The 12,743-nt window shown below is 41.8% G+C and overlaps 1 protein-coding gene across 5 annotated transcripts in view; it reads left to right on the top strand.

Annotated features, from left to right (window-relative positions):
• Positions 1–12,743, top strand: part of VTI1A (vesicle transport through interaction with t-SNAREs 1A) — a 274,434-nt gene that overhangs the window by 135,945 nt on the left and 125,746 nt on the right. The gene's annotated exons all lie outside the window — the stretch shown is intronic.

Genomic DNA, 12,743 nt, shown 5'->3' with positions numbered 1-12,743 from the left:
CTGCCCCTCACCCCACCGCACCGGTGAGCAGCCAGGGAGGGGGGCACAAGGAGTCGGGAGGGGACACAGCCGGGACAGCTGGCCCCAACTGGCCCCAGGGACATTCCACACCATAGGGTGTCATGCCCAGTGTATAAATCTGGGGGAAGAAGGAGGAAGGTGGGGATGTTCAGAGTGATGGTGTTTGTCTTCCCAAGCCCCGTTACACGTGATGGAGCCCTGCCTTCCTGCCGACGGCTGAGCCCATGGGAAGTGGTGAAGGAATCCCTTGTTTTGCTTTGCTTGTGCACGTGGCTTTTGCTTTACCTATTAAACTGCCTTTACCTCAACCCATGAGTTTTCTCACTTTGACTCTTCTGATTCTCTCCCCCATCCCAGTGTCAGGGGAGTGAGCGAGCAGCCATGTAGGGGTTAGCTGCTGGCTGGCATTAAGACATGACAGCTCTTTTTGGCACCCAACGTGGGGCACAAAGAGTTTGAGATAATAACAAATTGGCCAGAGCATATTAGAAGGGATTTATATCTGTTAACAGTTGCGGGTCACGATATTGATTCATCTGTTCTCGATATTAGTTTATCCGATCTGCGCTGTGCTCTTTTTTTTTTTTTTTTTTCTGTACATGTTAAAGATTGGTGATGGCTTTTGCAGTTTGCTGTGCTCTGTGGTGATTAGTGATGTTTTGCCTCGGAGATTTATTGTTAAAACACTGACCTTGAGCTTAATCTGGTATTTGGGCTCCATACTGAAGCCATTACTGTACTTTGAGTACCATCTCCTCGAGACAATTAACAATTATACTTCTTCCTCTGAGAGGTTTTTTGTGAAGGTAATACAGGCTGACACCTTCACTGTGTTCTGTGATGTTTTATCCCTCATTACAATAACTACTCAGTATCTTAAACATCCTTGGGTAGTTAAAGTACTTCTGTTGGTATTTATTAGGAATATTGCTTTGATTTTGTCTAAGTTTAACAAGCAATTTAGGAACATGATTCAGGCTCTGCAAGAATATGGTCACCAGAGGCATGGCATGTGGGAGAATGTGGGCAGGTATCTAGAGCACTTCTCAACTCCAATGGTTTGGAACTTCTCTCCTGGATGACTACAGGGTCCTGATGAAGTGATAGAATGCTTGAAAAAGAAGATGCCCTATTCCAAACTTACCACACTGCTGGGCCCTGGCCAGCATCTACACAGCTCAATATTATGCAGTCCCTCCAGGGGTCAGCAATAATGAAAACGTCTCTGTATTATCAACACTGTTTTCAGCACAAATCCAAAACATAGCCCCATACCAGCTGCTATGAAGAAAATTAACTCTATCTCAGCCAAAACCAGCACAGCATGATTAAGATTCTGAATACAAACAGGCAAAATAAGGTGGTTTTGCAGTTACAAGGCAGAGAGCTGCATTTGGTTGCAAAGAGCTGCATTGAGTGAGCGTCTCTGCCACAGGCATCCCAGGTAATCCTGGTCAAATCACTCTGTCTCTGTGTCTTGGTTTTTCTTTGTAAGGACTAGGATAACAGTTTCTCCAAGAGATGCCTGCCATCTCTCCTTTGGTTTTCAGCGCTCAAGGTCTGGAGTGGATTTTATCCAAGTGTACTTTGTGATACCTAGGACAGTATTGCTCCTATCTTCTTTAAGCCTACCTTCTAAATCTTGTAATAGTTCCATTAGAGGAGAACATCCTCTTCTGGGAGAAGTGCTGCTTAAAGAGTGAGGCAAATACTGTCTTTGCCAGTGCACCTGGCAGTAACAATAGACTGTGAACTGTAAAGGATGACATACTGCAATTAATTTGAGCTATTCAAGATATTAAGTGATTGGGGATGGATTCAATATCTTTGTATCTTTTAGTGTCGACAGGGATTGATTTAGAATTGGACTCAGAACAGTTAAAGAGGCAGCGTTGCGGCTATCCTCCTGTTGGCAAAACTTACTCTAATTTACCGTCATTTATGTTCTGTCCTTCTCAAACCATCCGCAGGGACTCCTATGCCAAGTACACTAGGTTTATTACTATATCACAAGGTACCATGCCCAGAGTGGCTGTCCATAAGCAGTCACAGCAGAGGTGGGCAGTGCACCACACGGACATCGCAGTACAGTCGTGGGCAAGTGGTCTGTCTTCACTGAGAGTCAGATAAATTACAATAACTGGAGTTTTCAGCTTGGTTCCTAAAAATCAGTTCTTGCATAACTAATTGTGAGCAGTGAGGAGCTGGCCCTTCTTGTTTCAGTCTCATAAATTGCCGTAAGTTAAACTAAAATAGATTACTAACCAGGCATTACTCTTCTAGGATGTCACGGGAGTGTGATGCAGTTGTAAATGGGGAGGGCAGGTGGTCCAGACAACTGCAAATGGAAAGGTGTCAGCAAGACAGTCTTCTATTAAGAAGCGATGCAATTATAAAATGCTATGAGGACCCCTATATTAACCCATAAAGCAGCAGACACTCTCAGAGGGAATTGCCTTCTCACTGACTTTTGCCTGCTGAGCTGCATTTTCCACCCTCGGTAGAAGCATCTCTCTTGTAATACATTTCTGTGTGTTTCTGTCTGTGACAGTGAATCTTGCCATCTGTTATCGAACAAATAGTAGAAAGACTGAAATGGGATGAAGTTAAAAAAAAAAAAAAAAAAAGAGGCTTGCTGTAATTTCAAGGCACAGTAGTGATGGGTAGAAACCGAAACAGGCAGTAATCAAATAAATCAGAGATGAAGACTTCTGAGAATATCAACTTGTTCCGAAATGTTTTTTCTTGGGTGTGGGCTTAGGGGGCGAAAGCTGGGGCAAATCCTTCTGTTAGCATTGCCTTGAATGGTCCAGCTGCTAGGCTGCTGCATGGCTCTTCCACAAGGACTTTGTTTTTCAGGACAGCATATGTGGCTGCTGCAAGCATCAACGCCGTGCTTGCCAGTGCAGAGCAGACAAAGCAAGTAAACCAGAACTTGCATCCCGATCGAGGCAGCACTGGTCTCGTGGGTGGGGAACCATTTGGGGCTGGTGAAGTTTCATCAGAAAGATTTCGTTCCTGGTTCTGGCACAGTGCTAGGGAGAGGCTCTAAGCTGGCCAAACCCTGTGTCTCTGTTTCTCATCCAGCTGAACAGGACAATGACACTTATCTTCCCACGGGAGGGATATTGAAGCCTTTGGCTAAAAGTCACCCTGCAAGGCAGGGGTGTGAAAGTGCTCGTGTGCTGGTATGTGAAGTTGGCGGGTTGGCCCTTAGCCAGCCGTGCACATAAGTCCCTTTGGAGACAGCAGGACTTAAACATATGCTGGAGTTTAAGCGTGTGCTGAAATGCTTTGTAAATGCAGGGCTTTGTGACTACCGATACTTATGTGGTAGGATGATTAAGATCATGATCTCAGATATTTCTGAGAATGCCTTGTTTTTCCCATTGGCAAAAAAAAAAAAAAAAGGAAAGAAAAGAAAAATGGTTTCTGTGGCTCTACACTTATTATATTATTTTAATTAAGGGTTTTTTTTGTATTTATAGTAGAGGCATGGCTTTCATGGCCTTAGGTTTTTATAGGTTGTCTTGAAGGAAGAATGGAAAAGGGGAAGAAGAAATCTAATTCAAACACCATCTATTTGGAGACTGAAAAGCAACTGTTCCATAAGGAAAACTCACTCAAAAATAGGAAGTTAACGATATTACTAGAAGTGGATTTAAAAAGTTGATTATGGAAGCTGAGCTTTATAAAGGAGAGTTGAATTCTAAGTCAAGGTCTCTGAAATGCCAATTACAGTCACTTGAGTACATGGGGGCATGCTGAGCTTTTGCTGGGAGAGTTAATGAGCAATTTCATAACGTGCTATATATCACTTTAAGAAGACATGATAAATTGCCACTAATGGCATTGTGTGTATAAATGGGAGCTGGTTTTGCTCTGCGTTTAGTTCTAGTGATTGGGTGGTACACCTGGAAAGACTTGTATTTTAATGGGCCCTTTTTAGCACTTTTGCACCTCGTATGTTCTGGATTATATATGATTGATGGCTTTGAATGTATGGGAAGGAAAGATATGTAGATCTTAATGCTTTTAAACCATTTGTTTTCCAGTTTCTGTAAAAGGCCTCTCTGTTTTCTGAGTAATGGTTTATACTTCTCAAGTAAACAGAAGTATGGTTCTGGGGCTTTGCCTTTTAACACTATAAATCCAGTGGTTTTTTATAGGAGGGTCATTCAGTTTACAGGGCTTTTAAGAAAAGATAGCTATTTTCATGCTAGTCATTAAAAACAAATAAGTAGGTGGTTTGGTAAAAGGGTAATTTGATGCATGAAGTAGATAAAAAAATAATAATAATTAAAAAACAGAGCTTGCTTTGCTTTCATTCTGCGCATTCTCCTAGTTCCCGTTTCATAGGATGAGTATAGTCTCCTCTGAGTCACACAAGCTTCTTCACAGCCGCAGCCTTTGTGACTCCCCCTTCTCCTGCTGGACCCCGTCTGTGCTCACTTTGCCCAAAGGGGTTGCTGTCAAGCAGTGTTAAAGCATTCTCCTCTCCCTCTCTAACCTAGGGAGAGACAAACCCGCGCTGGAAATCAAACCCCGGCCTCCCGTGCCGAACACAGACGTTAACTGTGGGCTGGCCCGGCAGCGGGCTCTCTCCATGGGGACGGGCAGGGGAGACCCCAGGGTCACTCAGCATTGGTACCCAGGCACAGGATTAGTGTTTAGCTCTTGCTTGTTTTTAAGCATCCATATGAGCTTAAAGCCTAGGAATCTCCTGCATGTTTCTTGTGTGTGTGAAAGCTGGTTCTTCTGAAAGGAACACTGTAACGCTGGCTAGGGCCACGAGCAGTGCTGAGACGTTTGAGGCAGGCTTCTCCTGCACCTCTTGCCACGTGCCTCAGTCCTGTGGCCTTTTGCCCTTCAAATCCTTGGGCAGATTTCGAGCTGATCTTAGTGGGAGAAGTACAAACTAACTTTTGCTGCAGTGTAGTTTAATACTGCAGGGTTCAACGGCAAGTGCATTAACCCCCGCTGCCCCACATTTTCATATATTTCTATTTGCTGCTTGTTCCCTGTACTTTGTCGCTTATACCTGAATTTTTCCATTTGCATGTTTTTCAGGCTTTTGTTGATCCCCAACATGACCTGTGAAGCAGTAGCTCCTCTTAGCTGGGTTGCTGCTGTTTCTAAAACGAAACAAAGAAGCGAGTGTATCCTGTAGCATTTCTTACCTGCGCTGTTGTTGCCCTAGGACTGAAAGTGCATAGATAGGACGTAAAGATCCTCAGGCTTTCCTTCGCTGTCTAAAGCATTTCATATACCTGTTGTTCAGGAGCTAGGCTTATGTTCTTTAGAATTCACAAAGCACGGCTTAGCCTATATTTCTCAGTTTCATGTCCCTGTGTCTTTCCTTGGTTGTTAGGTTGAAGGTTCTGCTGGGGAAAGGGATTAGGTGACTTTACAATGTTTTTGCTTTTTCGATGCTTGTTTGTTAAAATTAAATTTCTGAATAATTACAGTAAAGCATTCCCTCCAATAGCTTCTTATATGTAGTTTCCATACTTTGCAGATATTTAATAAGACCCTAAGAGAGATGAGGCTCCTGTGCGTTAGGTGCAGTGGGCCAGGGTGATGGAGGCAGGTCAGTGTCCAGCGGATGCTGTCAGGACTGATGTGCCCATGGAGCTTCGTGACCTGATTGCACTGCGCAAGCCCACAGTGAGAGCCAGTCTCTGTTCCCAGTACCTAATGGTGTCACGTACACATAACGGCCCCCACGTTATGAAGGGCACAATTAAATGACTTCTCAGACGTGTGTCAGAGCAAGGAGCCAAACCCAGTTCTCCAAATTCAGATGCAGTGCTGTAAGCACAAGACCAGCTTTTCTGGTGTAGAGGGAAACTGGATTTTCTGCCAACTTGTGAAATTATTTGTTGAAAACGTATTTTAAGCTAGCTGAAGGTATAGAATGTGTATTAATTTGAAACCCAGGTTACTAAACCACTAGAATAACACGAGTAGAAATGCATATGTGCAGAGGTGTATTCTACCAATTTTTGCTTTCCTCTTTCATACTTACATTTAAAGTGTGATGCTACTGCCTGCTTGGGTTTAACTGCAAAGTATAGATGCCCAACGTAGCTCTTTACTGTAATACAAAACAATTAAATGCTAGGAGAAAAGCACAAGAGACGAAAATTAACTTTGTAGCTTGACAGCTTACGTTTAATAAAACAGGTGAATGCTGATAGTGCTTTAGAAATAAAAAGCAAATTTGCCACTTTTAAAGTTGAAATATTCCTGTTGTGTAAGACATCACAGCTAGGGTTCCTCCAGTATATCTTTTTTTCATGTTTCCTAGTATGCTTATGCAATGGAAGGATACTTTTCTGTGAATTAAATGGTACCGGTATCATCTCAACTTAAAGTTAGTCATGTCTAATCAAAACCCAGTTGTGGTTTTGATTTCAGTGTATATATGTGTGTGTTCCTGTAACTCCTAGCACAGGGAGTCTGTGTTTGTAGTAACTCCTGTCTTCTTATTGCATTTTTCATACCACTTTAATACTTTTGCATCACTTGTAAAGAGTCATGTCTTGAAATCTTGGGAGCCTAAATACTTTGGATCTGGGCATAAGGAAAGAAACAAATAAACCTAGATTTGTTGGGTGGTGTGGCTTGGTTGTACTTTCAGCTTCCTTAACCATGCAGATGGTAGCTACCAGGTTCTGTTTATAATATAGATAGGGATCATTGGAAAAAAAAAAAAACGCTGCACTGCAAACTTGCTTAAAAAAAAAAAAAAAAAGTCTGCGGAGTATTCTTAACTGAGCAATAAATGTTCTCCACCCCTCTTGGTGAGCAAAAATATTCCCTTTCATGGAAATCAATAGAGACTTGAAGAAGTAAAAAGCAGAAATGCATTTGAAGTAGCAGTTATTGTTTCTTGGGCTGTTTTGAGGGATTTTGTTTGCTTGGTTTTGAGAGGAAGAGGGTTTAAGAGTGCACTGGAGTAACTATTACTTGTGTAATGAAAACTATTGCAAAAAGGTAGATTAAATATTGTTCTTTAAATGTTTGTGTGACTTTGGGAAGTAAAAAGCTGGATGGAAATGCTTTTGAACAATCTAAACTCTCTCAATATAAGCATTGTAAATTATATGTGCTTTAGTCAAGCGTCCCATACATACTGTAGTCATATTCAACAATGTGGCCTGATTATGTGTTATCTGGCACTTAAATTCTCCTTGTGGACTTCTTAGTGCAAAACTTCTCCAGCATCCTACCCCAAAATGTTTTGAGACAAATATGCTTGCTTTTATTTAAAATAATGTATCTAATCTAGCTAGTATTTATGCATAATATCTCATCCATGTTTGACAATTTATCCTCAACACCCCTGTGTCCAGGGATATTGTTATTCTTAATCTCAGGCAGGGTTTGAGCACAGTCTGGGCATTGCCTGTCCAGGATTTCGTAGACACGCTAGAGCATCCTCTGCCTGCACAACAAAAATGCTCGGGGTGAGAAACCTTCATGTGGAAAATAGGATAACAATAGTCTGTATGCTGCTGAACACCAGCCTCGTGAGTCCAGGAGAGAGGGCAGGTGTGTAAGGAGGGCTGTGAAACATCTGACTGATGTGGGCTTGATGTTTGCTCAGAGCACAGCAGAGTGGGCTGCTGAAGATACTTAAAAACAATCCAAAGTGACCTCCCCAGTGTCAGGCTGCACATTGTCTACAGAGCCAGGAACCAAACCCAGCTCTCTTAAGTGTCTCAAGCACTCTGAGTAGATCAGGTATTTCTTCTGTAATACATTTAAACATGTACTCTGTACCACAGTTAAGCATAGTGAGAAATCTTACCTCTTTCAAAAAAACCCCAAAACCAAAAAACCAAAAAAACCCACAAAAACAAAAAAAAACCCCAAAAACAAAAACAAAAAAACCCCAAAAAAAACCCCAAAAAGAACCCTAGGTGTTAGCTTAGGGAAGGAGGAAGAAGCAAGGCAGACAACTTGCAATCCATCCGTCATATGAAAGTTGCCCCAGGCAATTTTGTTATGTCCATGGAAGCATATGATATTCATTGCGTGGGCCCATCATTAATGCTGACTCTCTGGGAACCTGTCTTATGTTGTTTCCACTTGGGGCAGGTTAGCTGGAAAATTGATCCGATTTTATTAAAGAGTCATTTTCTTTGCTGTCTGGCAGTGGTCTCTGAAAAGATGTTTTGTCTTTTTAACACTTGGTGATTGCTCTAATAGGATCTCAGAAGTCTGATGCCGAAATTGAGTTTCACACACAAAACTACCTGTAGCTGAGATTTTGACTCCCGGCATGGACAGTTTAAAACGGAACTGAAAGGATGCTTCCCCATTTATGCTGCAGGTGAAATCATTTGGTTTATTCGCATCCCTTTAATTAAATATAAAATAAGTTTACATTTTACAGAGGGTTAATTATCCACCTTTTTTAATATAATTTAACTATAAACAAATGGTGATATTTAGTATATGGTTCACAATTTCTGACAGTTGGCCACTTTGCTTAGTCTTTGGTGCAATCATCATATTCAGTGGTAGTAAATACTCTCTTATTCTCAGCTCTTACTTCTATCTTCCATCCAGAGTGAACAAGTTTTAAACAAAAATATAAAAAAAAAACCCAAAAACCCAAACACCTCTCTTCTAGTTTGGGGGAGTAAGGCCTGTGTATAATAAAGAAGCAACTTTATGTTGCTTAAAGGTTTTTTCAAAAATTCCCACTTAGCTGCCTATTGATCAAAGGATGGTGGTTTAGTCAGTTTGATGGCTTAGAGGGATAAGATGTGTGAGAAAGAATCTTGCCTCTAACTGACTTTATTGAGTAGGTAGTAGGGGATTCCTTCTAGTGGTTTTAAAAAAAAAAAAATACATTATATATAAAATCAGTCTTTTGGAGAAGTGATAGTGAGAAACAGATTTTAGGACAGCACAGGTAGAGGTGGAGATTGTAAAAACATTCTCAGAATATGTTTCTTTAAAATTATCTGCCAAGAAACCTTTGTAACAGCAACCTGATATTCCCCAAAGCCCAGCAGCTGAGGCCAGATGTTCGTTAGTGATGTGAGCAGAGGACACCATCAACTGGGGTGAAATCAGGATGGAGCCGAGTGTGAGAACTGTTAGCACATGGGGTGGGTTCACATGAAAGCTCTGGTCCAGGAGGAAGGCTTGCAGCCTGTGGTTGTTGGTCTTGTTATAGGCAGCTTGGGGGAACTGCCCAGGACACTGTTTGAATTGGCAGGATGCTCTGTGCCTGTTGCGGGCAGGCTGAGCCGAGGAAGGGGTTGATGTGCTGAGGAAGGGGTCTTGACACCTGCTTCCAGTCACCCTTGGGACCTACAGAAGATTAATGAACAAAAAACAAGGCAAGGGAAAAGTAAGGATGCTGTTCCTTAATGCAGGTGCTCTTACACTCACCGAGTCCTCTCTTAGGTTGCAAAGTGTTGTGCTGAGCTGTGGCTTATGATCTACCTTAAATACAGACTGAAATTTTATAAATATACATAAATATAAACTAATTTAATAAATTTAATCATGAATAAAACAGATTGCACATTTGTAGCTTCAAATTTTGCACCAGTTGAACTTGGAATTAATTTTTAGTAACTAAAGGTAGCATCTTGATTTTCAGAAACTTCCTTGGGGAACAGTCTTAGAACTGTCTTTCCTTCGCCAAAGCCCCCTCTGGCTACACAGAAATCTGGCAAAGGTCCTGCAGATGTGTGAGGTTTCATTCCTTTTTGAACATTCTTAATTTTTTCATAATTGAAATTGAAAAATAAAAAAAATCCATAATTGGCCCGAATAGCTTGATCCTTGTATATGATGAAGTCCCTTCAAAATTAGTGGGTGTAAGTAGGATGGCTAAGCCACATCAAACTGACAGTGCAGTTATTCCTAGAGTAAAACAAATGCTCCCAGCAAAGAATACTTGTTGGAATCTTGATCAACTTATTTGTTTTCAACCTCAAAAACATAATAGGAAAGTACAGTGAAGGAGTGTCAAGTTTATAGCCTGTGTTTGCTAAATACCTCTGTGAAAGAATGCTGGTGTTCCTACAAAAGTATCTTAACATAATTTGCTACTCTAAAAGGCTGTATCCAATGTAAATTGTAGAATCAGGGAATGGTTTGGGTTGAGAAGGGACCTTAAAGGCCATCTAATTCCAACCCTCCTGCCATGGGCAGGGACACCTGCTACTAGACCAGGTTGCTCCAAGCCCCATCCAGCCTGGCCTTGAACACTGCCAGGGATGGGGCATCCACAGCTGCTCTGGGCAACCTGCACCAGTGCCTCAACACCCTCACAGGAAAGTCTCTGGCTGCACAGAAATCTGGCAAAGGTCCTGCAGATGTGTGAGGTTTCATTCCTTTTTGAAAATTCTTACCTTTTAGGCTCTTAATTTGAGATTGGCTATAGAGGAAATCGAAGTCAGTTTTTAATACACAATGCTCAGGACACAGCAAAGATCTTGCATCATGTGAAGTGCCGAATCACACCCTACACCCCTTTCTCCCAGTCTTAAGTTGCTACACAGCATGTCTGAACGAATGGAGTTGTAAAGGTGATGGGCAAGCACTTTGAGCCTGTACACCTCCCTGAATCCTACCTGCCATTTACTGGGGGGCTGCAAAAGGAGGCTGCATTCAAGCAGAGCATAGAATGGCGTGGGGACATACAGTGCTCGGCCTAAGCAAGCCAGGCTCAGAGGAAACTCTGGCTGCAGCTTCCCAAGTGACCATGCTGAAGTTTTTCCAGAGTGTAAGATCATGGTTGAACCTGCTTTATAACAACCATGTCCTGGAATAATTTGAACAGATGCTGTTATAAAGAGTTGAGCATTGTAATTTGTATTTACCATGGAAGTTTTTCCACTCTTGCAAATTATTCTAAATGTTTCCCGGGTTGCAGGATACATTGGTGGTGTTATTTTCTTGTTTTGTTTTGCTTGCTGTCTCTAAGCTTAGAACATGCATGTTATGTCCCATAATTGAAGATCTGTCACGAGCAGGTCTTGAGCTAAGCTTCCATCTTGGATTGGTTGTGGGTTTTGTTTTGTTCTGGTTTTAATAATAAGGAAAGCTGTACTGTATGTGGGTATTATAATCACAGTCTGTTTGTCCTTTCTGTCTCCCAGCTCCCTTCAACCCTTTGAATATTTTCAATCTACCTTATGAAAGAGTTGAGCACTTTACTTGCCCTTGAGCATGTAGCATACGTGCAGAGCAAAGGCATCTGAATGACCCCGTGGAGATCCTCTCTGTGACTTCTTTTCTTGCAGTCCCGTCTGCACTCTCACAGAACAGGGCCAGAAATGGAGAACTGCAGCAATGCAGCGGCGACCGACAGCTTCTGCCTGGTACGGAGCTGCCTGCAGCAGACTATAAAATATCCTTGTCTTTCAGATGATCCTCCCTCCCTCTTCCTCTTCCATCAGTTTACTTGGAAATACTAATTTATGTGCATCGAGACAATGCAATGCTATAGGTAAGGCCTCCAGCCAGTCTTATGCACCAGTCAGTACCAGAATTTTAACTTTATATTCCTCTAGGCATGTAGCTCACCATGCAGCATTATTTTCCCACTGCAGTTATCCATTAGCTTAAGACTTTCATAACCCAGGAGGACACTTAAATCTCTCTTCAATCATTATGCCTCTGAACACTTTCCCCTAATGTCTTGGCTTTCTTTTGGAATCTTTTGTCTTACAGTTTTTATCCTGCGTTTACCTGCATTGAATTGCATTTGCCATCCTGCAAGAATTTTCCTGAATTACTCTAACCCTATTTATTCTCAATGGTTAAGGTAATGCTGTGTGGGGAGACAGAAAGGAATGTGCTGTACTCCTCAGCTATCTGTCAGATGCAGAGAGTGCTGAACTCGGTGCACCTCGGCTTTCTGACTGTCCCCATGTGCGTCTCAATACAAAGAATGTGGGGATGCCCCAAAGCTTTGGTACATAAATGCTGTCGAGTCACACTCTCCTTTGGTTTTGCTTCATGCCACCACGGACTGTCTCACTTCTTAGCAAGGGAGAGGACTGCTGCGGCAGGAACCAGCCTAAACCATGCTGACAGATCCAACAAGAAAGCAAAATAGTGAGGATAGTGCTGGCCAGGCACCACGTAGAGCTGCACCCACAGGGCTTTGCTTAGGCTTTCTAGCATAGGTGTTGACCTGAAAATACTTTCAGAAATCATCATTACAGTCACGTGGATTTGCTTATGCACAATCTTTTTTAAAAAACAACAAAACAGTTTGTGCTGTCTCCAGGATTCATAGGAGGCAGCTATTTCAGAGTGTTATTTACTTTTGTGATGTTTATCTTTCGCCCACTGGTGGGTGTGAACATCGCTGGTTTTACAGAGTGCAAAGCAATGACCCACAACTATTTTTACATCGGAGGGTTTTATTGCCGGTTTAGTTTACACAAACTTTTCTTTTAAGGATCCCTCAGAGCTATAGAAATAATATAGCACAATCACAATCTGATGCTTCACAGTTAAGAAGAGGAAATTAAAACACCCTGTGTTTTTCATTTTAGACTTAAAGTACTATGTGAAGTGACCAGTGAATGTAGCTATTTAAGGTATAAAGTATGAATTAAATATTTCATTCCAATCACTTTTCTCTTCCATTTTTGATTAATGAGGAAATGTGTAAATAGAATAAACCTGGCATTTTAAATCAGGCATGAATTAAATGAAAACCTAATAATTTAGAG

Source organism: Falco cherrug, chromosome 9, assembly GCF_023634085.1.
Source record: "Falco cherrug isolate bFalChe1 chromosome 9, bFalChe1.pri, whole genome shotgun sequence".
NCBI lineage: Eukaryota > Metazoa > Chordata > Aves > Falconiformes > Falconidae > Falco > Falco cherrug.
Note: the sequence above shows the minus strand (reverse complement) of the source record. Positions and strands in the feature narration are given on the sequence as shown.